Raw genomic sequence first — 26460 nt, 5'->3', positions numbered from 1 at the left:
GCATAACATTTGAAAATTTAGTTCCTTGAAAAGTGCTATTGAGCTGTTTTACTGCATGTTAACAGATTAGGGAGTATGGTAGTTGTGATCATTCTGTTTTTTAAAAAGGACTAAGTTTCAAAGCATAAAACGATTTTATTCTCATAGGTTTTACTTATAATTCAGCACTAAACATAATTTGGATCAATATAAAAAAAGAGACCTGGTTGTTATAGATGTGCCTTTTATGAACCTTACACAATACAGTCTTTTATATCTGGCTCAGCAGTGGTGTGATATGAGGTGTTTCACTTAATAACAAAAATAATATTGTAATAGGAAAACGAGACTCTATAAAGAAATCCTGTCGGCAAAAATGTGCAATAGCTTCTGTTCAAAAGGAAAAAAAATACACTAAGCCCCTTATTGTCTCACTATTATGCCACTCTTCAGACAGGGATCACTTAATGAGAGCATTTCATAATGACACTTAGTATTTCAATAAATTACAAATAGTCCAAGATAATTCCTGATTCATTCCAAATTTTATTTTGTAGTTAAAAAAACTATAGTAGATTATATGTGTGTGCAATATACATATATGATAGGAGATATATGTATATATTTACATATATGATGGGAGATATGTATATATATAAATAACATGTAAGCATATTACATACATGCATGTAATATGTAATAAAGCACAGCCTGTACTCAAATGCTGAGCATATATTTGTAAGTTATTTGCATATTAAAAATTAGCAAAAAGCTACATATTACAAAAAAGAAAAATTAATGGATGAAGGCAAATTTCTGAAGTTGGAAAAAAATAAGACTCCCTTCTTTGATTAAAAACATCTATATTTCATTGTTCAAAGTGTCCCATTTATGTGGGTAGTACATACTTTCATACTCAACCAAAATTGCTTTCCTTCCTTCCTTCCTTCCTTCTTTTCTTCCTTCCTTCCTTCCCTCCCTCCCTTTCTCCCTCCCTCCTTTCTTTTTCTTTCTTGCTTTCCTGCTTTCTTGCTTTCTTTCTCTCTCTCTCTTTCTTTCTTTCTTTCCTTTCTTTCTTTCTTTCTTTTCTTTCCTTTCTTTCTTTTTTCCTCAGTAATAATTTTTTGAGGTCTCACAGTTCAAAATAAGATTTTTGTTAAATTGTCTTTACTCAATAATTTTAATATAAAAACACAGTATTTGTTCACTTTATAATATCTAGAAACTACCCAGAGATTTTTTTTTTGTTTTCAGCAATCATAAACTCCTTGCTATTTGTGGTGCACTCTGCTAAGTTGTATGAATTTTTAAAAAGTTAAAAAGACACAGTTCCTACAGTAAGAAACATATAGTACTACTGGTCAAGAGGGACAGGTGATGAGGTATTTAAAAGTCTGTGAAGCAAAGGCCAGTGCAAGAGGGGCACTAACCTGCCCTGGAGGTTGAGGAAGAAGTCCTGGAGAAGGTTGCACTCTGCAATGTCTGAAACCAGGACGTCTATTAATTTTTTCCACAGTGTAATTTATTAAAATGAAATATTTATGTAAGTTTGTCTCACCATATTTGCATTATGTTAATAAATGTAGATTTTATTTTTAAAAATACCCATTTCCTGGCAATTCTCTGAAATATGTTTCCCATCCATGCTGCCTGATTTCCAAAAGGGTATTATAGTCTTTGCGTGCATATCTCATAGAACCTATACTAAAAGGTCCACCATTTATGGAGAAATGGTTAGAAAGTCAACTTCCAGTCTGGAGAACAATGCTATTGTGGGAAAATAATTACAAAAATCCTTTTCATTTTATCTTTACTTCTGTTTTCTAAGTTGAGAAAAGAAGTGCTCATTTCTGACTATTTTCTACATTCAATTTTCTAAATTTCTGTTTTTCCTTTGTAGTGTGGCTAAGACATTTTGGTAACAGTGTAACTTCAGTGTCACACACAGAGATGAAGAGGGAACAACTGTAGCACGGTCATATTTGAAAACAAAGAGCAGGGCATATGCTACTATTCCCTAAGTTCTGAAGATAATGCCCGTTTTTTATGTAATACCTCAGTCCATTGACTACTATTTATTATACCAAGGCAGGAACGAACAAGTGATTTGAGGACACTCCTTTAAGAATGAAACAAACAGCAATTTACTATCAAATATCAAAGGCATGGGGTTAAAATGAATAAATGAGATGTGTTTTTGCTAGCTCAGGATTTTCTGCTTCTTTATTGATGGGCCAAATGAAACATTTTGATGGCTATTATTAAAGATTTAGGGGCTAGGTGCAGTGGCTCACGCCTGTGAGCACTTTGGGGGGCCAAGGTGGGTGGATCACCTGAGGTTAGGAGTTTGAGATCAGCCTGACCAATATGGTGAAACCCCAACTCTACTAAAAATACAAAAATTAGTAGGGCATAGTGGTGGGCACCTGTAGTCCCAGCTACTTCGTGACACTGAGACAGGAGAATTGCTTGAACTCAGGAGGCAGAAGTTGCAGTCAGCTGAGATTGCATCACCGCACTCCAGTGAGACTCCATTTCAAAAAAAAAAAAAAAAAAGAAGATTTAGGAACCCCTCCTAAATGCTCCTTATAAGTAAAGGAGCATATTTCATTGCATACATGTTTTCTAAAATGTTTTTGGTTTGAATTCAGCTTCTAAAACTAAAGTATAATTTGCCTCAATTACTGATACATTTCTAATATAAAACTAATAATTCAACCTGATAAAATTACTATATGTAAGTACATACATAAAATGACAGTTTTAATAAGAGCTGAGCTTTCTAAAACAATAATAGACCAAAACCTGTTTGAAATGCTTTTTATAAACTCAACTAATCCTTATAAGGAAGCTATAAGATAAATTCAGTTATAATCTCCTTTTTACAGAAGAGAGAACCAAAGCATAGAGAGGTTAGGTAACTTACTCAGGATCACACAGCCAGTAAATGGTATGCTCAGAATTCAAACCCACTCAGCCTGGCACCAGAGTTGGCATTCCTAGAAACCCTGTTGCTACCTCTCAACATGTACATACCTTGCTCTTTGTTTTTAAATTCCAGCCTGCTGCTGCTGCTCCCTCTTCATTTCTCTGTGTGACTCAGAGGTTCCACAATTACCAAGAAATCTTACCCACACTACATGCAAAAATTAGTACATGAGCTGTAGCTTTTACTTGTGTGTCATTGATTAAGGCAATACCTCTAAGATCCCTGTTCTCTTGAATATCTTTTCTCTGAGTAAGTCACCCAATTAAATCAGTTGCTATGCTTACCTGGCAGGGGAATAGAAGCCACTGCTGTTTCCCCAGCAGTTCACAGTGTGTTATCTTCTTTGAAGCCCTGCGCTCCTGTGCATTTCCTTTGCCCTTCCCACCTGAAGTCCCTCCTGCAGCAGCTGAGGGTCTTGTTATCAGCCACTCTGCTCCTTTGTCTATGCCAGAAAAAAAATATAGTAGCAGGCGTCTGTGCCCTCAGTCATCGTGGAGTGCTTACATCTTGGGATAGGTCTTCTAAATTGGGTGAGATGACACAGGCCTTTGGTTTAGCAGTGAACTTTGTGTCACATTGATGCTGTAGCCTGTTTCTAAGACTCCCCAGATGTGTGTGACAGTTCTTGTTATGCTTCTTCAGCACAGGGACCCTCAACATCATGGTGTCATTTGTAGAGTTATGAGTAATTTCTTGCCAATCATAACTCAATGAAAATTGTAAAAATTATTTTTAGACATTATACCAGATTCTCATGATATTTTGATAATTTTCTTAAGCATAAAATTAAATGCATAAAAAGTAATTATAGTTAGCTAACCAGGGATTGTGTTTAACATTGCATCTGCCCATGGGAACATGCGGTTCATGTGTGTCAGAGTGGAAAAAAGGTGAAGTGCTTCTCCACTCACTGGTCAATGAATGGGGTGAAGCCAGTTCCACCTGGAGGCCCTAGTGTACCAGAAATGGCTTCCAAGCAATTGGATTACCTGGAAATTCACTGCAAAGCATGTGATATAATTTACCATATCTTAATTTGTGCATGATATAGAGTTCACTATTATCATAAACAAAAGCTTAAAAGAGCACTGAAGATAATATTTACAAAGATATGTGCTGTCTGATATTTAGTGATAATGTTTACTTCTATTTTGCACAAGAAAATTCTTTGTTGCATGCTGAATGCCTCTCATACACAGTGGGGTGCCTCTGAGCTTCATACTGACCTACAAATCTACCCTGGCTCTGCATCTCAGCCACCGGCAATTTTGTAAGATGTTTTCAATATGTCCATGCACAACTGGAATCCTCCTTTTTATTTTTAAACAATCTTTGAATTGATGGAATTGCTTTTATATCATTTATGCATTCATAATTATGGTTGCTGAAAATATTTTGAAAGAAAAGGGACATCTTAGGTAACTCAACTTCACCACTCTGCCCATGCAAAGTTAGTCAATTTCAGCTGAACGTTACTTTTGGTTATAGAATAGGGACTTCAGATTACTCTAAAATGGCGTTCTTCTTCAGGAGTTAAGGACTGTAGTGTGCTGCCAAACCTATACCATTATTTTTCTTTGAAGACAAAGGAAAGGTAAAATGTATGATAATAAATTCAAAAAAAAATCCCGATAGAAATGTAAAATGCATCATTGCAATTTTTCCTCCTACTGAAACAATAATAGCTTCAATGGGCCATTATCATCCGAGGCAAAGCGAATGAGACACTACCTGTCAATGAGTGTTTGGGGATTAGTTAATACACAGGCTACATCATTGAAGCAAAATATCATAACATCTCTTTCATGATGGTAAGTGTCTGATGTATAAATATTCGCTTAGGGAAGAATCATTCATGTATGTTTCATTACAATGTTAGCAGCTTTTGACATTGTGTCACCGTGTGGTTGATGACTTCTTAATCTGTGAGCTCACTTTGACTTTTCGAGCCTGGATTGCTGACCCCATAAATTGTTATGGCTATTTCTGAATTGTTTTAGTATGCTGTATGAAATTGATTTTTGAGTTAATCATGTATAATAGGCACCAGCAAACGTGGATGTGAGCCATTCCAAGGTTTCTGGAGTTATGGAGTGAATTGCTATGTAATTTCGATACCTACTTTATGTAAACACATAAGTAATTAATTATTATAACACAGTATGGCTAATTGCAATATGTAACATTGCCTGCCTATATAGAAAATATTATGGCATCGTAAAAATAAATATTTACTGATGAATAGAGGAAAATACCTAGAGCAAGGATTGTAAGTAGATATCAATACCACTTCCAACTCTGATCCATTGGAACTAGAATCCTAATGCACCATGTTATGAGTAATTCAGAAGGTGGTACTCCCTCAAAGGAGGCAGAGAAATGATGGATTAGAAAATCTGATATAACTGCAGGAAAGCGGTGTGTGTTTGCAGGGATGGCAGCATACAAACATTTACCAACTTGCATTGGAATGTATTTGCAAAAAAGTCACATATTATTTGTTTACTATCAATGTTTATTAAATATATATGGTATAACTTAGAACAGGTAATGTGTTCATTCATAAAACGATACTATGTTACATCAGCATAGACTCAGCTTAGGAGTTGAGGGAGCCAGTAGAACTGTATTTGTCTCTCCCCAAATCTGTTCCTAGATTATAATAATCATGAATATTTTCTACTCCCTAAGGAGTGAGTACTGCTAGAGTCTTTCTTTAGTGGCCCTGAGACATAATATTTGCAGAAATCATATCCAAAGAAATGTAAAATAAAATGATGGTACTATTAGTGATGGAGGTTGATTTTCAGATATTTTGTGCTAGAATCCTGTACTAAGTACTTACTCTAAACTTGCCATTATTTAATCATATCGAAATTCCTTCAGGATAAGTATATTATCCGTCATTTACACTGATAATAATACTCAGGGTAAGCCTAAGAGAGGTAAAGACAGTTGCACAACTTTGCATAGTTAGTGAGTTAGCTAGAATTTGAACCCAGAACATGGAGCTAACTCCAAACTGTGCTCTTTCCACTTTACTCTGATTGGTTCAGGAATCTAAATACTTTCAGGATATTTAATCCTCATTAGCCTATATTTTAAACTGAAACCTTAATTTGGCTTTAAGGAGTGAAGACCTGGAATGATTCCATAAGACCTATATCCTTTTCAAAGCTCTCCTAAGTAACAGAAACTCCAGGACAGGGAATTTGGGGATAAAATACCAGTTCTGATTTCCTTTTCTATCTTTCTAAGTGTTACAACTCCTTGGAGAGATTTTTGGCATTTATTTCAGGCCTTAGCTCTTGGGATTAGTTTAATTACAATTCAAAAGTGAGTACTTTTATGTATTTATTTTTGTGTAATTAGGGATCTTTATTGCAAATGAAAGGTAGGACTTTTACCTTCAGGCAAACTTTATTGAGTAGCTCAAATGAAGTTACCAATGACCTGATCTCTCTCCTTCTTTCTATTACATGACATAAATGTAATCTTCAGGTGCCAAATGGGGCTTCCCCATCCCTGCCATATGCAGCCCCTCAAGGCTCCCCTGTTACTGATCTGAGCCTCACAGTCTCACACAACACCATCTAGGGAAGAAAATTCTCTCTTCTAGAGAAACAACTTTTTTCTATCCCAGAAAAACACCTCCTTTGGCTCTTACTGGATTATGTCCCCTAAACTAATCACTGTACTCACAGTTGAGAGATAACCGGTTATATCTAGATTCTCCAGTGACAGAAAGAAAAATTTTAATTTTGTAACTAAGTGGTTTATGTGGACGTGCACATAGACAGTTTGCTGTTTCAATCATCCTCATTGTAACTGACTTGTACCATAATGCCAGCTGAATTTTTATCATTTTGCAGATACCAAACAAGGTGACTCTGGAGCCCTCTAAAACAAACTATATCTGCTAGTTTGGTGTTTAGAGCTAAGCTTTCTCCTAATTCATAGGCCTAATTTCTTTGTCTAAATACACTCATGTGTAGCTTAACAAAGGAGATATATCTGAGAAATGTGTCTGTAGTTGATACTGTCATTGTGCGAACATCATAGGATGTACTTACACAAACCTAGATGGTATAGTCCACTATACCCATAGGCTATATGGTATAGCCTATTGCTCCCAGGCCACAAACTTATACAGTATGTTACTGTAGTGAACACTCTAGGCAACTATAACACAATGTTAAGTATTGTGTATCTAAACAGAAAAGGTACAATAAAAATATGGTATGACTCTATTATGAGACTGTCGTTGTAAATGCTGTTGGTTTATTGAACTCTCATTATGTGGTACATGACTGTACATTCATTAAACAGTGATCTTCCTCATTCCACTCCCAGTTTTCTATCTGGAAACAAACCTTTGAAGGAATCGAAACTTTTTACTAACAACATGATTTTTAAATAAGGGATGAAGGATTATCATAAAGCAATCAAATTTAAAATGCGACATGCTAGAAACAAACTTGATTTTCAGAGGTCCAGATCCAAGTCACACTGTCCTGCTTAGTTAAAACTTTGCCTCAAATGGAAAAGGCTGAGATTTTTTTCTTAATTTAGTATGACTTTTGTTTTGTTTTATTTAAATATAGTTGAAAGGAACAGATCATCATAGAGAGACCAATTATCGTCTCTACCACCTGCTCACTCAAGAGTAGTTTAAATCAGAGCAATTCTGCAATGCGTATGGTTTTTTTTTTTTTTTTTTTTTTTCTCCCCAGACAGGTACATGCTGTGCTATAACACTCCAGATAATTTAGGTTCCAAAATAAAAAACTCAACTGAAATTGGAAAACTGTTAAAAAAAAAAAAAAAGATTCTATGAACGTAATAGTTTCTTTGATCTAATAATTTCTGGATAATATATTGGCATTGATTAATAAAACCCGATTAGGGAGGCAATAGTCATTATTCAATTCATTTAACTTAGTGGCAAAGATAGATAGCTTAAAAATTATAGCCTTACGGAGAAAAAAATATAAGTGAAGAATCATTGGTATGTGATCTTTGTTCTGATTATCAGATTAAACTCTCTTTTAAGTGAAATGTCTTTTCATAACCTTCAAACACTAATAATGAATTTAACTAGAAAGATAAAAAAATTACCTGTACAGGATTTATATGGAGGACAATGAAATGTTTTAAGTCTTTAGTTTCCTAGAAAACTTTATTTGTTTTATTATGTATAAGCTTTAAGTATTTTTCGGCATAGAATGTATCTTCACTTGCTCACTCAAGCTTTGGAAGTTTTCTTACTATCCTCTTACTCAGGGGTCTGTAAACTATGAGCTATGGATTATTCACCTACTTTAAAAAAACAATTTTACTGGAACATGGCCACACTTATTAGTTTACATTGTCTATGCGTGCTTTTTCACTATACTGGCAGAAATAAGTAGTTGTGACAGAGAACGTCTGGCCCACAAGCCTGAAATATTTACTATCATATCCATTAAGAAAAGTTTACAGACCTCGATCTAGTTTCCCTCCAACAACTTAATATAGAGAAAGCACTTTCTTTGGCAAGCTTTTATATGAACTTCTCTGATATTTCAATTGGAATAGTATTGTCTTAGGGTACTTAGCCAACTGTCAAAATGTGCAAAAATAAACGTCCTCAAAACATCTTTATAGAAAATGCGTGAGATCTGAAAGAAAAAACAGAGCACCATTTATTTATTTCATATTGGTGCTTTTTTATATTTTCAAAATACGGGTGTTCTAAGTTCTAACAATGTGTAAACTGAGAGAGCTGGAAGGGACACTGGCCTGGAGATCAGAAAGGGAACCTGGCATGTGAAGCAACAAAACTGAAACTCCATACTTGAGCAGAAATTGCTCAAACAACAACTCCTGAAAGCTTGGCTTAATGCAAGACACTCCACGTATATATTCTGCTTCTTTTTCTTCCTTAAAAAAAAAAAGTGTGCCCTGTTTTATAATGAAATAGGTGTACAGATAAAGAACAATAGATTAAAACTAGGAGACTTAATTTCTGGTCCTGGCTCGGTTCCTAATATTGAAATTATCAGGGCGTCAGAGTTTTTATTACATTAATAAAATGTGGCGATTTTCGAAGTCAGGGTTTTTTGATTTTGGTTTGCTGCACTGTGTTCCACAGAGGACATCATGTGTCTCATTAGCTCAGAGACTATGAGTCTGTTTGGGAGGGGAATGAGGGAGGAGGCCCAGCCTCCAAAATCCTAATTTTGCTTGTTTGATAATTCCACTGCTGTTGGATATGTTTTATTTGAGGGAGGGGTTGTTTAGTTTAGCCCTCCTACTTTCCTTCTAATACATTTATAATAGGGGCATATAGGCTCTTTTTTTTTGTCTTTTATTTGTTTTTCTGTACTATAATAAATTATTCTTATTTCGGCAAATAAAATGATTTAAATATAAATCCTGTTAACATTATGGTTTGAATTTTGCAGATTTTCTTGTATTTTTTCACAAACATTTTAAATGTAATGTTAATCATTCAGCACACTTTTATAGCATACTTTTAGAAACTTAGCTTATGTCATTTTCACTTTTTATGTTACTACATCATCTCATAACCATAATTTTAATGGCTGTGTTTTATTTTATCAAACCACTATCTCGTGGTTTAACGTTTTGGTGAACCAATTAAGTTGCTTCCTCTTTTGTGATGCAATAAAAATCTTTTTACAAATTTATGTGAATAGCCTTTTGTACAGACAGCATTATTTACTTTGCGAGAGGTTTTGAGAGATGGAAGCACTGGGTTCAACAGGAAGATATACACTTGCCACCTGCTTTCTATGGATAATGTAATGATACAAATATTATTCACAGGTGCGACAACATACAAAGATGTCTGTACTAATTTTTAATATCTTCCTGATCGCTTTTGACATAAAGGGGTTAGGATAAAAAATACGATAGGAATATACAAGGAGTAGTTACCAGGTTAGGAATAGAAATGAAATGACTTTCCCTAGAACTTATGATGACTTTACTTTCCATTCCATAACAAAGTATCTTTATCATTGACTTTTTCTTTTTAAAACATTCTGCTTTTGCACCAGAATATCATACGGTCTCTCAGGTCTTCAGCCTGTTCTTTGATTCTGGAGTAATGACTTATTTCTTTTAATCAAGGAAAATAATCATATAGATTGAGATGTCCTTTATAATTAGAATAACTTAAAAATCAGACTAGTGGCTAAAAAAGAGAAATCAGTTAGGGATCTTCTTTTCTATAGCAGTTGTTTAGCTGTCATTGAAATTAGGATATTAACTAATATAAAATATTACTTTGTATCATATAATTTAAAATATTTGTATAAAAACAAGTACTTTCTATTAATCTAAATCTAAATCTAATTAATATAAATCTAATTAATGTTATTATTAATAAACATATATTATCAATGCATGATAAAAAATAAAATTAATTTAATACAATTAAATGACATAGGGATATGCATGTCACAAAGACAAAGGATTAACTCGTTAAAAAGTTATGTCAAAAGGTAGAATTTTATTTTTCAAATTTCAGAAAGATGTTGTGACTTTGGGAAAATTGTTGGAGCACATTTCTTGGAGGCAGTTAATTATGTTCCCTTTGCTAGTCTTAGGTGGAACAGGAGGAAGAATGATTGCATGTAGGAGAGACGATGGGCTATTTTAAGTGAGGGTATAATCATTATAAATATCTCAGTCTCTCTGTACATTTCGTTAGCCTAGAGATTTTTTTTTTCATTTTTACTTAGCTGTTCTCCTAGGAAATCAGATTATTTTATCTACAAACACAGAATGTTGTCTTCTTTCAATTTACCAGAATATCAGAAACCATCCCTTTTAGATTAGTTGAAGATATAATTTAAACTATGACTTAAAGAAATCAAATCCTAGATATCAATTACTGCTACACATGCAGGATATTAGTTTGTTGCAATGATTCAACGTGATTATTGCCCTATAAAGCAGAACTTGAGCTTGTAAAATAACTCTTGTCTGAATGTTCACTTGGGTATGCTTACCTGGAGATCATTTCTTCCAGGTCATGACATTTTAGTTCACCTGGGACTCTGTGGAATCAAAAAATAGCTTTTGGAGGCAGTCTCAGCCCTCACTCTTGTTTTATGGATGAAGAAACTGAGGCCTATAAAGTATTCAGGATATAAGGCCCAAGTTCCATCTACAGAGAATAATAAACAGTATAGTTTCCCCAGATATTGGTGGCATTCCCTGACTGCCCTTCAACATTTGTCCAGCCCACTGACCTAGGTTGACCTGAATATCTCTACAATGTACTTAGGAGAGATAGAAATAACTGTTTTACAAAGCAAATATAAAATGTAATTCTTTAAAATTGTGGTAAGAATGTTTGCCATGAGATCTATTCTCTTAATAACTTTTTAAGTGTGCAAGGCAGAATTGTTAACTATATTTATGATGTTGTATAGCAGATAGGCAACTTATTCATCTTGCCTAACTGAAACTTTATAGCTGTAGAACAGCAACCCTCCATTTCCCTCTCCCTCTACTCCTGGCAATCATCATTCTACTGTGCTTCTGCAAATTTGCCTATTTAAGATATCTCATGTAAGTGAAATCATGCAGCATTTGTTTTGTGACTGGCTTATTTCACTTAGCATAATATCTTCAACGTTCATCCATGTTATCATATATGGCAGAATTTCCTTCTTCTTTAAGGCTTAGTAAATTCCATTGTATGTATATGCTATATTTTCTTTATCTGCTTATCTGTTGATGGACATTTACATTGTTTCCACAACTTGGCTATTGTGAATAATCCCTCAATGACCATTGGCAAGTAAACATCTCTTTGAGATTTTGATTTCAATTCTTTTGGATAACACCCAGAAGTGGGGTTGTTGGCACATATGGTTGTTCTTTTAATCTTTCAAAGAACCTCCATAATGTTTTCCACAGGGGCTGCGCCATTAAACATTCCCACCAATAGCATATGAGTTTTCAAATTTCTCCAGATCTTTGCCTACACTTGTCATTTTTTTTTCATTTTTTTTTTTTTTTAAGATATGGTTTCACTCTGCCACCCAGGCTGGAGTGTAGTGGTACGATCATTGCAGCCTTGAACTCCTGGAATTAAGCTATCCTCCTACCTCAGCCTTCCAATTAGCCAGGACTACTGGTGTACAGCATCTTGCTGGTCTAATTTTTTTTAAACTTTTTGTAGAGACAAAATATTCCATGTTGCCCTGGCTGGTCTCATACTCCTGGACTCAAGTGATTCTCCTGTGTCTGCCTCTCAAAGTGCTAGGATTACGGATGTGAGTCATAGCATCCAGCTTGTATGTCTTTTTTTGAGAAATGCCTATTCAAGTTTTTTGCCCCTTTTTACTGGGTTATTTGTTTTTGTGGTATTGAGTTGTAGGAGTTCTTTAAATACTTTCAATATTGACCCCTTATTGGATATATGGGTTGCATGCATTTTCTCTCATTCCCTAGGAGGTCTTTTCATTGTGTCAATTGTTTTCTTTGCTGTGATTTTTAGTTCATTGCAGTCCACTTGTCTATTTTTGTTTTTGTTGCCTCTACTTTTGGTGTCATATTCAAGAAATCATTGCCGAGACCGATGCTAGAAAGTTTTTTCCTTATGTTTTCTTCTATGAGTTTTATAGTTTCAGGTCTTACATTTAAATCTTTAATACATTATGAGTTGATTTTCTTTGCATATAGTGTAAAAGTCCAATTTCATTATTTTGCATGTGGATATCCAGTTTTTCCAAAACGATTTGTTAAAGAGACTGTCCTTCCCTTTTGTGTATTCTTGGCTGTCTTGACAAAAATCAGTTTATTATATATGCATGGCTTATTTTTGGGCTCTCTTTTATGTTCCACTGGTTTTTATGACTGTCCTTAGGTCAGTGACATTTGTTTTTTGTTTGTTTGTTTTGAGATGGAGTCTCGCTCTGTCACCCAGGCTGGAATGCAGTGGTTCAATCTTGGCTCATGGTAACTTCTGCCTCCTGGGTTCAAGTGATTCTCCTGCCTTAGCCTCTCAAGTAGCTGGGATTACAGGCATGCACCACCACGTCCAGCTAATTTCTGTATTTTTAGTAGAGAAGGGGTTTCACCATGTTGGCCAGGCTGATCTTGAACTCCTGAGATCAAGTGATCTTCCCACCTCAACTTCCCAAAGTGCTGGCATTACAGGCGTGAGCCACCACACCCTGCCTCCATTTGGTTTTAATTGCTATAGCTTTGTAATGTATTTTGAAATCAGGAAATGTGATGCCTACAAATTTGTTCTTTATTTCTTGATTGCTTTGACTCCGTGGGGTCCCTTATGGTTTCCTATGAATTTTAGGATGAATTTTTCTATTTTTGTGAAAAATGCCACTGAGATTTTGATAGAAATTGCATTGAATCTGTAGATCACTTTGGGTAATATGAACACTTCATTAGTATTAGGTCTTCCATTCCAATCCATGAACATAAGATGTCTTTCCATTTATTTACGTCTTCTTCAAATTCTGTCATCAGGTTTTTTTTTTTTTTTTTTTTTCTTTTTTTTGTCTTAACGTACAGGTCTTTTATCTCCTCAGTTAAGCTTATTTCTAAGTGTTTCATTATTTTTGATGTTACTATAATGGGATTGTTAATCTCCTTTTCAGATAGTTTCTTGTTAGCATTGATAAGATTTCTTCACATTTGTTTGATCTTCATAGTATAGCACTTTTCAGCTATTGTTATATTACATACAGCTTTCTAGAAACTGTACTATATCACATTAAGCAAACATATTAAATTCAAAACGTAATTTTATTTATCAACTATGAGATCCCCATACATAAAGTTAAGTACTATAAAGTCAATTTATTTCTTCTTTTAATTATTATGAGGTAGTTTATTGAGACAGGTGGTAGTTTCCGAGAATTAAGGGGAGAAAAAAGATTCACAAGGACACGGCATTTATTTTCTTTGCAAATTCAGCTGCTACTACAGGCGTTATTAAGAAATTATTTTGCAGTTAGAAAGGGTAAAAGAATCCTTGGTGGAATTTTCCCTCAATAAAAAGCAGCCTCCAAATAATTTCTTTTCTAATAGAAAGCAGCCTGAAAAGTCTAGCTGCAGGCACAGCTATGTAAGCTAGAGGCTTGCATATGTAAATGCCAGTAGCTGTACCTGGAAGCCAGGTACATTCAATATGGCGATTCCTGCTCCCTTTTCCTTGTTGCCACGTGTGTTGGGGTAATGGCGCCTGACAAGAAAAGCCATCTGTGCAGGTGTACTGGCGACCACCTGGTAGTAGCTGCATTTGCATAATAAAAGACTAGAGTGGGAGGGCCAGTCTTTTCTCGAGCTATGTACATGGCACACCTGGTCAAACCAATCACCTGGGCCGTGTGTAAATCAATCACCGCCTCTTCAAGTTGTAGTAAATCGATAGTGTTCCGCCCAAACGTGGAAACCCTCCCTTGGGTAACCTACTTTCTCAGCATGAGGAAGCTTTCTCTCTCTCTCCTCTTTTTTGTCTATTGAACTTTCCGTTCCTTAACCCACGCCACGTGTGTGTTCGTGTCATTAATCATCTTGGCGTGAGACAAGGAACCATGGGTATTTCCATGGACAACGAAACCGATTCACTTCTACAATATTTAGTTCACACTTCTAGTTCGATGACTTATCTAGTTCAGTAATTTCTCCAGTTCTTCTTTTTCTCTATGCAGTTTATAGCCAAAAAAAGTCTTCCTTGATAGCCTTAATTCACTTACTTTGAAGTAAACCTTAAAAGTGATACTTAACCCTATACTTGTGCAGTGTCTCTTTAAGAGATATTTGTTGAGATTCCAGCAACTTGCCTATGTCTTATTTTGCTTGATAAATATCTCTTGTTCATAATGATCATGACATGCAGAATCATAAAGTCACTCTTCATATTTTGAATTAAAATAACTTGAGATCCCCTATGCTGACTCTCATTTCACTGAAAAGCCTATGAGATAAATTCCTATATGATAGTTGATCAGAATAGAGCAAACAGAAATTAGCAATTATGGAAACTACATTTTTTCCCTGAGTTGCTTGCTATAAATTCTCCTTACATTGGCAAAGGATAAGGAAGATTAAAGAAATAGTTGATACATTTGGCAATCTGGAGAGAGAGGTAACAAAAGCTAATTCATCCTGGCCAACTCAGAAAATATTGTGACTGTGGGTCTGCACTATCACAAAGTTGAATTGCCAGTCAGGCTCACAAGAAACTAAGGTTTACTAATGGTTAGCAAAGGATATAATAAAGGAGTCACAGCTTTCTTGTATCCTGTGCTAATGCTACATCAGTGCCTGGGAGCCCAGAAATCAGTCAAGCACAGCTTCCTAAATCCCTTTCTAACACTGTGATGCATTTTGGGCTTGGAGAGAGGAATGCTAACTGCTTGACTTCCATCAGCACAGGGAAGCCCTTTAGTTTTGGGGTCTCATCCTTTACAAATGACTTAATGAGAATGACTAATAACTTCCATTCTCTGGTGGGTTTGTGTCTAATAAATTAAAAAACGATAGTTGACTTACAATAAGCAATCCAGACAAACTTATCATATATCTGGCTAAAAATATTTCATACAGTAGAGCCCCCAGAAGACCCTCTTTTATCTTGTAGCTCCTGAAATCAGTAAGTGTGTTTACAAGAAAGTGTGGTCAAGGTCAAAATGCCTTAGGATATGGGAGGAGGGAGAAATTTGCTTATACATACATATGCTATTAACTCATTACTTCCATTGTCTCTTTTCAAAGAGATATGGAGATAAATCTATAAGCAATTGGGAATACAAATATTACATTTATCTAAGCAATGACTATTAGCATCTAATAAATGCAATGCAAATAAAGGAAAGTAATTCAAGTACTAAAATACATATATTCTATGGTAGGTACAGCAATACTTCCTTGCAAGTATTACACAGTGTAACAAAATATTCATTTAGGGTAAAGGTGCTAAATGAAATATAGGACACCCAGTTAAATTTGCATTTCAGATAAACAACGAATAATATTTTAGTATAAGTATTTCCCATGCAATATTAGGTCTTGTATTTTATTTGTCAACCCTAACTATACATCCTGTTTTATGTGTTAAGTTTGGCAACCCTACTTTCAGGTTATACATTGGACGTAGTACAGCTCAATGATTAGAATGTGAATTTGGGAGCCAAATTTTGGGGGGTCAAATACTGACGTCCCTGTTTACAAACTGTGTGACTTTGGGGACATGATTTAATCTGTCTCAGTTTCTCACCTGTATAATGGGGGTTTCATCTGGCTAGATGAGAAAATTCATGGTAATCACATTTCTATTTCTGATTATAAATAGAAAATTTCTACTTTAGTGTGGTTATCCTTTGTATATGTAGAGCTTATAAAGTAAAAATGTATTCCTAGTACATTTTGAGAGCCATATAAATATTAAGTACTACTCTTTTGAATTCTACAAATGTTTGCCTTGCATACATCACAAAAAATAAGAGATGAAAAGGGCCTCAAATGTTTCATAACTGTGCTTACAGCATGATCTTATATTTACTTGAATATTTTAGCATTAATGTGATACTTAAATATCTATACTTCTAAATAGCATATAATTTTCAGTCTGTAAGCAGGAATGTAAAAAGAGCAATCAGACTTAATTAGCAAAACATACCTGATCACTGATAAAAAATGCATGAATTCCTATAACCTGCTAAAATATACGTCTCTAAATTTTTTTAAAAAGGAAAACAAACCCAAAACCCTCTTTTCAGGAAAGATTTCCTTCTCTACTATTAAAAAAATTAATTCTTGTTCAATATTCTCTTAAATATGCACAGTGAGTATATTGTATTTTTTATAAGTTTAGTTTGGTTGTTTATTAAATATCCTTTTACTTTTAGAAAAAATTGATGGCACTTTCTGATATGTTTTAATTGTGAGACTAAAACATTAGATTTTGTTATCAACAACATAAATTACCACCTCTTGACTTATTCTACCTATCATTTGCAAGAATGCTCTGATTTTCTGAAGATTTAAAATAGCGATTGCAGAATTGAGGTAGATTTCATAATAATTGTTCTCTCAATAGAATGATGGGTAAATAGATTAAATAGACATTATATAATATATATAATCCAGGCACAGATAATTGTAATTGACTTTATCTACAAATTTTGTTATAAAAAATCAAATAGCTAAGTTCTACTGCTTTTAGCAAATAGTGGTATTGTATAACCACAGCAATCAGGAGAGATATATAGTATTTGGTAATTTTTCCTAAAAAATTAAATTCATAAAAAATGTCTTTTTAATGTTTGCCAGAGTAGGGGCATATGCTTATTTTGGGAGGTATTTACGGCTAATATTAACTGAAGTAAAGAGGAGAAAGGCTGTGATTCTGTGCCCTTGTTGCTTTTACACACATATATACACACACACACACACAGAGTTTTCTTTTTAAACAAATCTGGATCATATATTTATCATTTCCCTCAAAGTAGTTTCAGGTATAAAAATTGAAATACTGAATGGTCACTGTTGCTGTTTATAATTCTAATTAAACAAGGGTTTGCCAGCTGTTCTGATGGTCATAAGGCCTCCCCAGGGTGCAATTATGCTCTGGGGGTTTTATTTCTGTAACAATATTAAAACATAATCTGTACAGAAGCACATTTTCCACTCCGTTTTCAAAGCACACAATTAGATTTTCCATGATTTTACTTTTCATTTTCAGAGAGGCAGTACACAATTCTGTATGTCCTTCTAGATATAACTATTGTTTAGCTGAAACTTACTTCTTTTGCCTTGACTGGGTGTTGCTCCTTCTGTATTTATATCTTGTGTGTCTATTTTTGCTTAAACCAAATGACAAATATCACAGAGGGACTTCTTTACAGTGTCATTAGTTAGACTGATGGGAAGATAGATTGATGGATAGGATTTCCAGTCCTCTGTGCAAGGAACCTGACTCTGCGCAAACAGTCTTAAGTTGTAATTATAGATTCACTGTGATGGACTCTAGAGAATTTGCTGCAAGAGGTATTTTTTTTTTTGGTTATGAATTGTTCCCTTGAATGTAAAACCTATGATAGAAGTAAATTTTCTTAACTGGAGAAGCCTTATTTCCTGCCTTTCTTGTCTAGTTGTCTTTCTTTCCTTTTTCCCTGCAAACGAGGCCTGCGGAGAAAACCACCAGAAATAATGGCATAACAAGAAGGGACACTCAACTCCTGAATAATGGAATATGTATCTTTCTGGTTTCTCTGCTGTATACTTGTAGCTTGAAATCACAGATTGCAAGACATTTCTCAATTTTACCCCATTACAATAGTCACCTTTGGCCCCTCCTCATTTCTCGGGATCAGCTCTTCTCCTGTCTCTAATTTTGAATATCTAAGCTGCGCATTTGGAGTGTTTCCTGCATTTGGCTTGTGGGAATCACACTACCAAAGTAGTTAGGGAATGCTATGAGCATCAAGCCCTGTACAGGATCTTCCCTTTCGATTTGGGATACATATTGCCATTCTCAAAAAATAAAACTCTTTGACCTGCTCCATACTATTAGGTTAGCATCTACCTCTTTCTAAATTTAAAATGAATTCTACATGTGCGTTTTAAAAAACTGCCTTTAATTAATTACAGGTTCAATATAAGGACAAGTGAGAATGTACCTTGATGTATTTTCTAGAAAAAAACAAAAAACAAAACACAACCTATTTTCTAGAAAAGAGAAAGAACCTTTCATCCTGCTTTGAACTAGGAGGCTTTAAATATCAAGCCTCTTTCAGGATAATTTAAAACTAAACTGAGAAAGGGCAGTTAGAGTAATTTTTTCTCTAGTGTGGGTAAATTTTAGCTCTAATGTCTGACTTCTTGAACCTTAGACACTGAAAGATCTATACTTGTTAGCCAATGAAAAGAAGTATAATATCATTCATGAGCATGCAGTATTGAAACATATTCAATTCAATCCCAATTAGTAAAAAGTTTCATAATTTTCAGTTCCATTTATTTTAATAATTGTGAAACAGTTATAAATCATATGTCATGTAGAAAGGTCACATTTTCTTCTTTAATGTAGTTTTTTCTAAATTTGGTAACTTCAATATTAACTCTTCATTTTTAGCACATTGGAAAATACAGAGTATGTCTTCTGGGAATTTAGAAATTTTTATTGTAATCTCATTTATCTTCCTATTTTTAGTGTACAATATGCTCACGGACCTCTAATCCCTATTAATCAGTCAAAAAGCTTTTATTACCAAGCATTCCCATGCCCAACAGTATCCTAGACACTGTATGGCTTAAAAATATAAATCAAATAAGAACACTGTCCACCTCGCCAAAACACCCATAATCTAAATAGTTAACAATTATTGAAAGTTTGAAGAGCTATATTACTTTTAAACAAAGGTGACTTCAAAACAAGGAAGATTACCACAAATATGGCATTAGATAATGATAATGAGGTCAATTTTTCAAGAAAACATAACAATCCTAAATGTGTAGGTACATAACCAAAGACTTTCTCAAAATATGAGACAAAAATTAATATAAATGAAAGGAGAAACAGGGAGTCCACTATGAGAGTTGGAGACTCCAAAATCCCTCTGCCAGTGATTGAAAACCAAGCAAGCAGAAAATCAGTAAGGAGATAGTTGACCTGAATAGCACCACGAATCAATTTAACCTAACTGACATTTATACAATAGCTCATCTAACAAGAGGAAGCAAGACATTCTCCTCAAACTCACCTGGAACAGTTACCAAGATAGACCACATTGTGGGCTATAAAATGCATCTTAATAAAATAATAGAACTTATATAAAGTATGTTCTCAGATCACAAAGAAATTAATCTAAAAATCAACAATATAAGACATTTGAAAAATTCTCTAGTATTTGGGTACTGAACAACACACTGCTACATAATATATGTGTCCAAAGAAGAAGTCATGGGAGAAATTTTAAGATATTTTGAAATAAATGGGAATGAAAATATAATTTATCAAATTATATGAGATGCAGTGAAAGTAGTACTTGGAAATTTATAGTAATAAATACATTATTCGAAAAGAAAAAAGATCTAAAATTAATAAGCTAATTTTTTTCTTAGGAATAGAGAAAAATTAAGCCTATTCCAAGGGGAAGAAAGTAAATAATGAAAATTAAAGCAGATATCAATGACACTATAAATAGAAAAATAATGGAGAAAATCAATGAGAACAAAAGCTCGTTTTTTGGAAAGATAAACAAAATGAACACGTCTCTCGCCAAATTAATCAAGAAAAAAGGGATATGATACAAATGTTCAATATCAAAAATGAAAGAAGTTTCTTTACTACTGATTGCATGAAGATTGAAAAGACAATAAATGAATAATACAAGCATCTCTATCCTCACGTATTTGAAAACTTACATGAAATGAATCAATTCCTTGAGTGACATAAACCATCAAAACTCACATAAAGAGAAATAGCCAACTTGAATAGATCCATATTTATTTAAAAAGTAAATCAGTAATAACTTTTCAAAAATGAAAAAACCAGATTAACCCAGATTAGCACTTTCGTACTGTTTCTATAAGAGGTATCACTCTAATACCAAAATCAGATGAAGGCGTTACAAGTAAAGAAAACTGCAGATCACTATCTCTTTAACATAGATGAAAATATCATCAACAAAATATTATCAAGTCACATCAAAAATGCATAAAATAAATTATAAATTACAGCCTGGTAGAATTTGTTTCAGGTATTTAAAGCTGGTTCAATATTAGACAATCAATTAATGTAATCTACCATATCAACAGGCCATGGAGAAGAAAATTTATGATATTATCAGTTATCATGGAAACACATTTGACAAAATACAACATGTATTCATGACAAAAACTCTCACCAAACTAGGAATGGAGAATTTATTTAGCTTGGTACAGAACATCCAACAACAACAAAAGCAACAACAACAAAAATCACCTAACATCTTATGTTTTGATGAGATATTGGAATGCCTTCCCTCTAAGATTATCAACCAGGAAAATATGTTCTTTTTTCACCACTCTATTTAACATCGTACTGGAAGTTCCATCTAGTGACAAGATGAGAAAAAGAATTAAAAGCCATATAGATTGGAAAGGAAGAAATGAAATTGTGATAATTAACATATGACATTTTAAAAAATGTAAAAACACCAAAAAATCTACAAAAAAAACAAAATAAATAACCAAGTGTAGCAAGATTGCAGGATTAATGGTGAACATGCAAAACTCAATTGCTCTGCTTTATACTAACAATAAAAAATTGGAATTTGAAATTTAAAAAATACCATCTACAATAGCACAAAGAGAAATACTTACATATAAGTATAACAAAATATGTACAGGGACTGTATGCAGAAAATTACAAAGCAATGATGAAGGAACTCAAAGATCTAAGTAAATGGTAACGTATTCTGTGTTCATGGATTAAAAGACTCAATATTAAATTGACATTCTTTCCCAACTTGGTCTATAAATTCAAAGCAATTCCGATTCAAATCCCAAAAAACTATTTTGTAGATATTAAGAAAATATTTCTAAAATTTATTTGGAAAGGCAAAAGACCTATAATAGCCAACAAAATACTGAAGAAGGACAAAGTTGAAAGGACTCATGGTAGTCAATGTCAAGATTTACTACAAAGCTGTAGTAGTCAGGACAGTGTAATATTGGTAAAAGAGAACACATCACATATAGGTCAATGTAACAGAATACAAAAACCCACATAAATGAGGTCAACTGATTGTGACAAGGCAAAAAGGCAATTCAATGAAGGAACCATCTTTCCAACAAATGGCACAGGAACAATCAGACAGTCACATGCAGAATGAAAGAAAGAGAGAGAGAAAGAGAGAGAGAGAGAAACATAAGCAAAGACCTTACAATTTAGAAAGAAAGAAAGAAAGAAAGAAAGAAAGAAAGAAAGAAAGAAAGAAAGAAAGAAAGAAAGAGCGAAGACCTTACAATTTACACAAAAAGTTAATCTAAAATGTAATGAAATAAAAAACTCTAAAATTTATTGAAAAACAAGAGGAAATCTATGTGAACTCTTGTTTGGTGATGAATTTTTAGATACAATTCCAAAAGAACGATCCATGAAAAAAAATTAGACTTTATTACAACTTAAAACTCCTTATCTATAAAAGACACTGTTGAGGATATAAAAATGCAAGCTACATGAGACTAGGATAAAATGTTTGCAAAACATATATTTGATAAAGGATGTGTATTGAAAATAAAGTTTATCTCATAAAACACAACAATAAGAGAGCATGCAAACCAATTAAAAAAAAAGGCACAAGATTGAAACAGATACATCACCAAAAAATTTACAAACAGTAAAGATGTTCAACATCGTTTGTCATTAGGGAAATGCAAATTAAAACAACAATGAGGTACCACTATACAACTACTAGAATGGCTAAAATTAAAAGAAAACTGACAGTAACAATTGTTGGCAAAATGTGGAACACCAGTAACACTCATTCATTGCTGGAGTAATAAAAAATAATACGGCCACTTTGGAAGACAGTTTGGCAGGTTCTTTAACACTAAATGGTCTTACTATATAATTTGGCAATTGGAGTTCTAGGCATTTACCCAACTGACTCGAAAACTTACGTTAACACAAAAATTTGCATACAAATGTTTATGGCAGCCATATCACAATTGCCAAAACCTGAAGCACCCAAGATGCCCTTCAATAGCTAAATAGATTGAAACAAACTATGGTGCATACATGTAATAGAATATTATTTAGTGGTAAAGGAAAATGAGTTATGAAGACACATGAAAGACATGCAAGAATTGTCAACCCATTTTTCTAAGTGAAAGTTGGTCAGAAAGCTACGTATTCTACATGAGTCTGTTTCAATAACATTCTGGAAAAGACAAAACATGATGGATTCAGGAAGAGGGAGGGAAATGATCAAATAGGTGAAATGCAGGAGGAGTTTTAGGGCAGCGAAACTATTTTGTATGACACTGTAGTGGTGGTACATGATATGATGCATTTGTCAAAACCCAAAGAATTTACAGAAGAGAAGTGAATCTTAACCCATGCCAATTAAACAAATCATTAAGTAGGTCAGAGGATCATAGGACTATATGCAGAATGTGACAAAAGTGTTTAATTGTTATTACAAATGTATGAAACACCTTCACTGAAGAGATGGTGTGGGGTGGGGGAGTATTGAGCTAGGTAACTTGGGAAATGAGGGCAGGCTGAAAGACTAAATGCAGGAGAACTCTGTGTGAGCTCTGTACTCTAGTTGATAATATTGTTATTCATTGGAATACAGGTTAACAACTATGAAACCACTATACACATATACAGGAACCGAACAGTTGAATAAATGAATGGTGGATGGTGAGAGCCAGGTTTTCACTGTTGGGGTAGAAAGTAACAGCAGAGATAAGCAAGAGAAAGCATTAACAATCCATGTATAATGGATTAGAGTTGGAGACATCAGTATAAACTCAAGTTTCGTGTGATATAAATATAGATGGTTATACATATAAGTATTTATAGATCTGCATGCATGTGAATTAGAACATGCAGATTGGTTTTTGCTCTGTTATGTAACAAGCTTAGAGGAAATGACACCCCAGCAGTAATGAGCATACCAAGTGCCTAGGTTTTGACTCCTAACACCATCCTCCAATAAAAGGAACCAGGGGCCTTTGGATAAATGGCTGATTCGGGGCAGAGATTATATAAGATGGGCCTGGAGCATCTTGATTTTCCAGAATTTAAGAAAGTGGTCAAAGAAGTCCCCCCCAACAAATGCTGGGATTATATCAAAGTGACACAGAAGCCAAATGATCAGAGCTAAAATGGTCACCTTCTCCTCTGTGCTCCCAGGGACAAGGTCTCCAGCCAAATAACTCTCCTAATGAAACAGACCAAGTGAATTTCTTGCTTCTTCCTGAGCAGGGGGGTTCAGTTCCCTACCAGCTCACAGAGTTATTCAAACAAACTACTCCCACGGGAAGTAGAGGGCATCCCACCCTCTCTATCCTACAAAGCCTTTCTCCCACAGCCCCTGGTTGTTCACTCTGTCCTCAAGTTCAGTTCCCGGGTGGTCTTGCATGGTGTGCAGTGTCCTTTGGGCTGTGAATATACATGACTCGTAAACTTCTCAGTCTCATCTGACCAGTGTTGGGTCTTGTGTGTTTGGCCATCCCATAATCCTAGAGCAGGAATCCCTCCTTTACCAAGGGAGTGAATCGGTGGTAATTCACATAGAACATACTAATGGAAAATGTTAAAAATTTAATACATAAGGCATGGTATCCCATGAACACTCTGTAATATCTTTACAATTTTTCTGTAAATCTAAGACAATTTCAAATTTTTAAAATGTTATTCGAAAAATCCTAACACTTCAATAACACTTTTCTCAGCATTTTGTATCCAGATTCTCTAAATTGCCTTGGGTCACTCAGCTCCTAAATGAAGGTATCTGGATTTGTACCCAAGCAGTTCATACCCATGAGAGATTTTTAGCTTAGTGATCAAAAAGGACAAACTTTGGAGCTGGACTACTTAGGTGTAAATTCTGACTCTTCTAGTTATGAGCTGTATCATCCCAGGCAGGTTAGGAAATATCTCTGTTCTTTGTTTATTTTCATCTGTAAAATGAGATAATGAGTATATCTTCCTCACAGGATTAAATGAGTTGAGTCAGGTAAAGTGTTTGTACACTATTTTGCACAGAATAAATTTTAAAAATCAGCTATGATTATTATTACACAAACAAAGTAGAGTGAACAAGGCAAACTGCAACACGAATTTATACATCCAAGTGAATTGTCCTGTGATCCAAATGATTGTTTCAAACTAAAACTAAGTGACTTCTTGCGGTACAGAGCACGTACTTGTCCATCAGTATCACCAGTATCAAGGCTTGTCAGTGTCCCAAGAACTGCCTGTTATGTGGTCAAATGAAGTGAAAAGGGATTTGAACCCAGAACAAAGGTGTATTTCAATGTTAATGACATCTCTCCATTTTAGATGCTGTAAATACTTAGTGTTTATTTCCATCTTATATTTAAACATCTCAAAGTTAGCCATTATTATTGTTGTTACTGTGGTTTTACAGTCAGTTCCTATTTTAGATTTAATGATTTCTTAGTCCATTATCATTTCTTGTATCCCCACACATCTTGTAAATCACATCTTGGTTCTGGGTTCAATTTCCTTCTTGGTTCAGTTTTTTTTTTTTTTTTTTTAATATTGAAGTATATTGTTTACTAGTTATTTCAGAGAAGGTGTATCTGTTAAATGTAAATTCATTTAGTCTTTTAATCTAAAGAGTATTTTGGCCTAATTCATGAATCACAGGTTAATTGTGTATAGAATTCTCAGCAGGAAATTATTTTCTTTCAGGGCTTTTTAGATTTTATTTCATTATCTTCTTGTCTTTGTTGTTGCTGAAAGCTTTGCTTAATCTAATTATGGTTTTTATTGGAAGGGATTTTTAAACTCTTGTTGCCTTTATGAAATTTTTGCTTGGCTCTTCTGAATTTCTTCTATTATGTACACTAGTACAAATGTATATGTATTTATCTCACCCAGGCCTTGTTGGGCTTAAATAAATACATGAATTATATTTATTATTATTATTACTAGACACTGTCTCATTAAATGCTGTCTCCCTGCCAATTTTTACCTAGTGTCTCCTTCTAGAATTCCTAGTAGATTATAATTGAATTTCAATTCCTCTCCTCTCCTTGTCATAACTGCCCTTTCATAGTTTTCATCTCTTTATCTCTCTATGCCACATTCTGAATGATTTCAGCAGACAAAACCTCCATGTTATTACCTCTTTCTTCTGATGGATATTTAAAGCCATTCACTGAAATTTTCATATTAATGATTATAATTTTCTGATTTCAATCTATGTCTTTTAATGTCACAATGCTCTATTTTTTCATTATAATTTTCATTTCACATTTTCTTTCCTTAATTTAAGCATAATCATTTTATATCTTTCAGATTATTCTATTAATCTTAAATTCTTAGATATATTAATCTTGCCATTTGTTGCATCTGACTTTTTCAGAGGTAGATTGTACCCTTGTATAGTTTATAATTTTTAGCTCTAAAGAAATGTTTTCTTTTTCCCATGTGGGAGCCCATGGCACCCTGGATCATAGAAGTGAATTACAAATTGTGTATTTATTTCTACAGATAATTCTGTCTAGAAGCAGTCTGAGCTTGGGATTTCTGCATTGTGTAGGCAGTGTAAATTCATATTTTGCAATTTCATGTAGCACAAACTGAAGCATATATTTCTCATGGAAGAAATTTTTCCTGCCTAGAGCGTCAGACCAAGACAAGATTCCTTGACAATTCCCTGGCTCAGCAGGCAGTGTAGTCTAAATTTCTTTCACAAGTATAGGTAATATTTTTAGTATCCCAACTTCATTTAGTGTCTTACTTTACCTTC

General features: G+C 34.1%; 1 protein-coding gene and 1 long non-coding RNA gene across 24 annotated transcripts in view; one reads left to right on the top strand and one right to left on the bottom strand.

Annotated features, from left to right (window-relative positions):
* MAGI2 (membrane associated guanylate kinase, WW and PDZ domain containing 2) overlaps positions 1–26460 on the bottom strand; it is a 1469004-nt gene that overhangs the window by 962996 nt on the left and 479548 nt on the right. The gene's annotated exons all lie outside the window — the stretch shown is intronic.
* The window catches only part of LOC141409906 (uncharacterized), a 40589-nt gene that overhangs the window by 390 nt on the left and 13739 nt on the right, over positions 1–26460 (top strand). The gene's annotated exons all lie outside the window — the stretch shown is intronic.

The sequence above is a fragment of the Macaca fascicularis genome, chromosome 3 (genome assembly GCF_037993035.2).
Source record: "Macaca fascicularis isolate 582-1 chromosome 3, T2T-MFA8v1.1".
Taxonomy (NCBI): Eukaryota; Metazoa; Chordata; class Mammalia; order Primates; family Cercopithecidae; genus Macaca; species Macaca fascicularis.
Note: the sequence above shows the minus strand (reverse complement) of the source record. Positions and strands in the feature narration are given on the sequence as shown.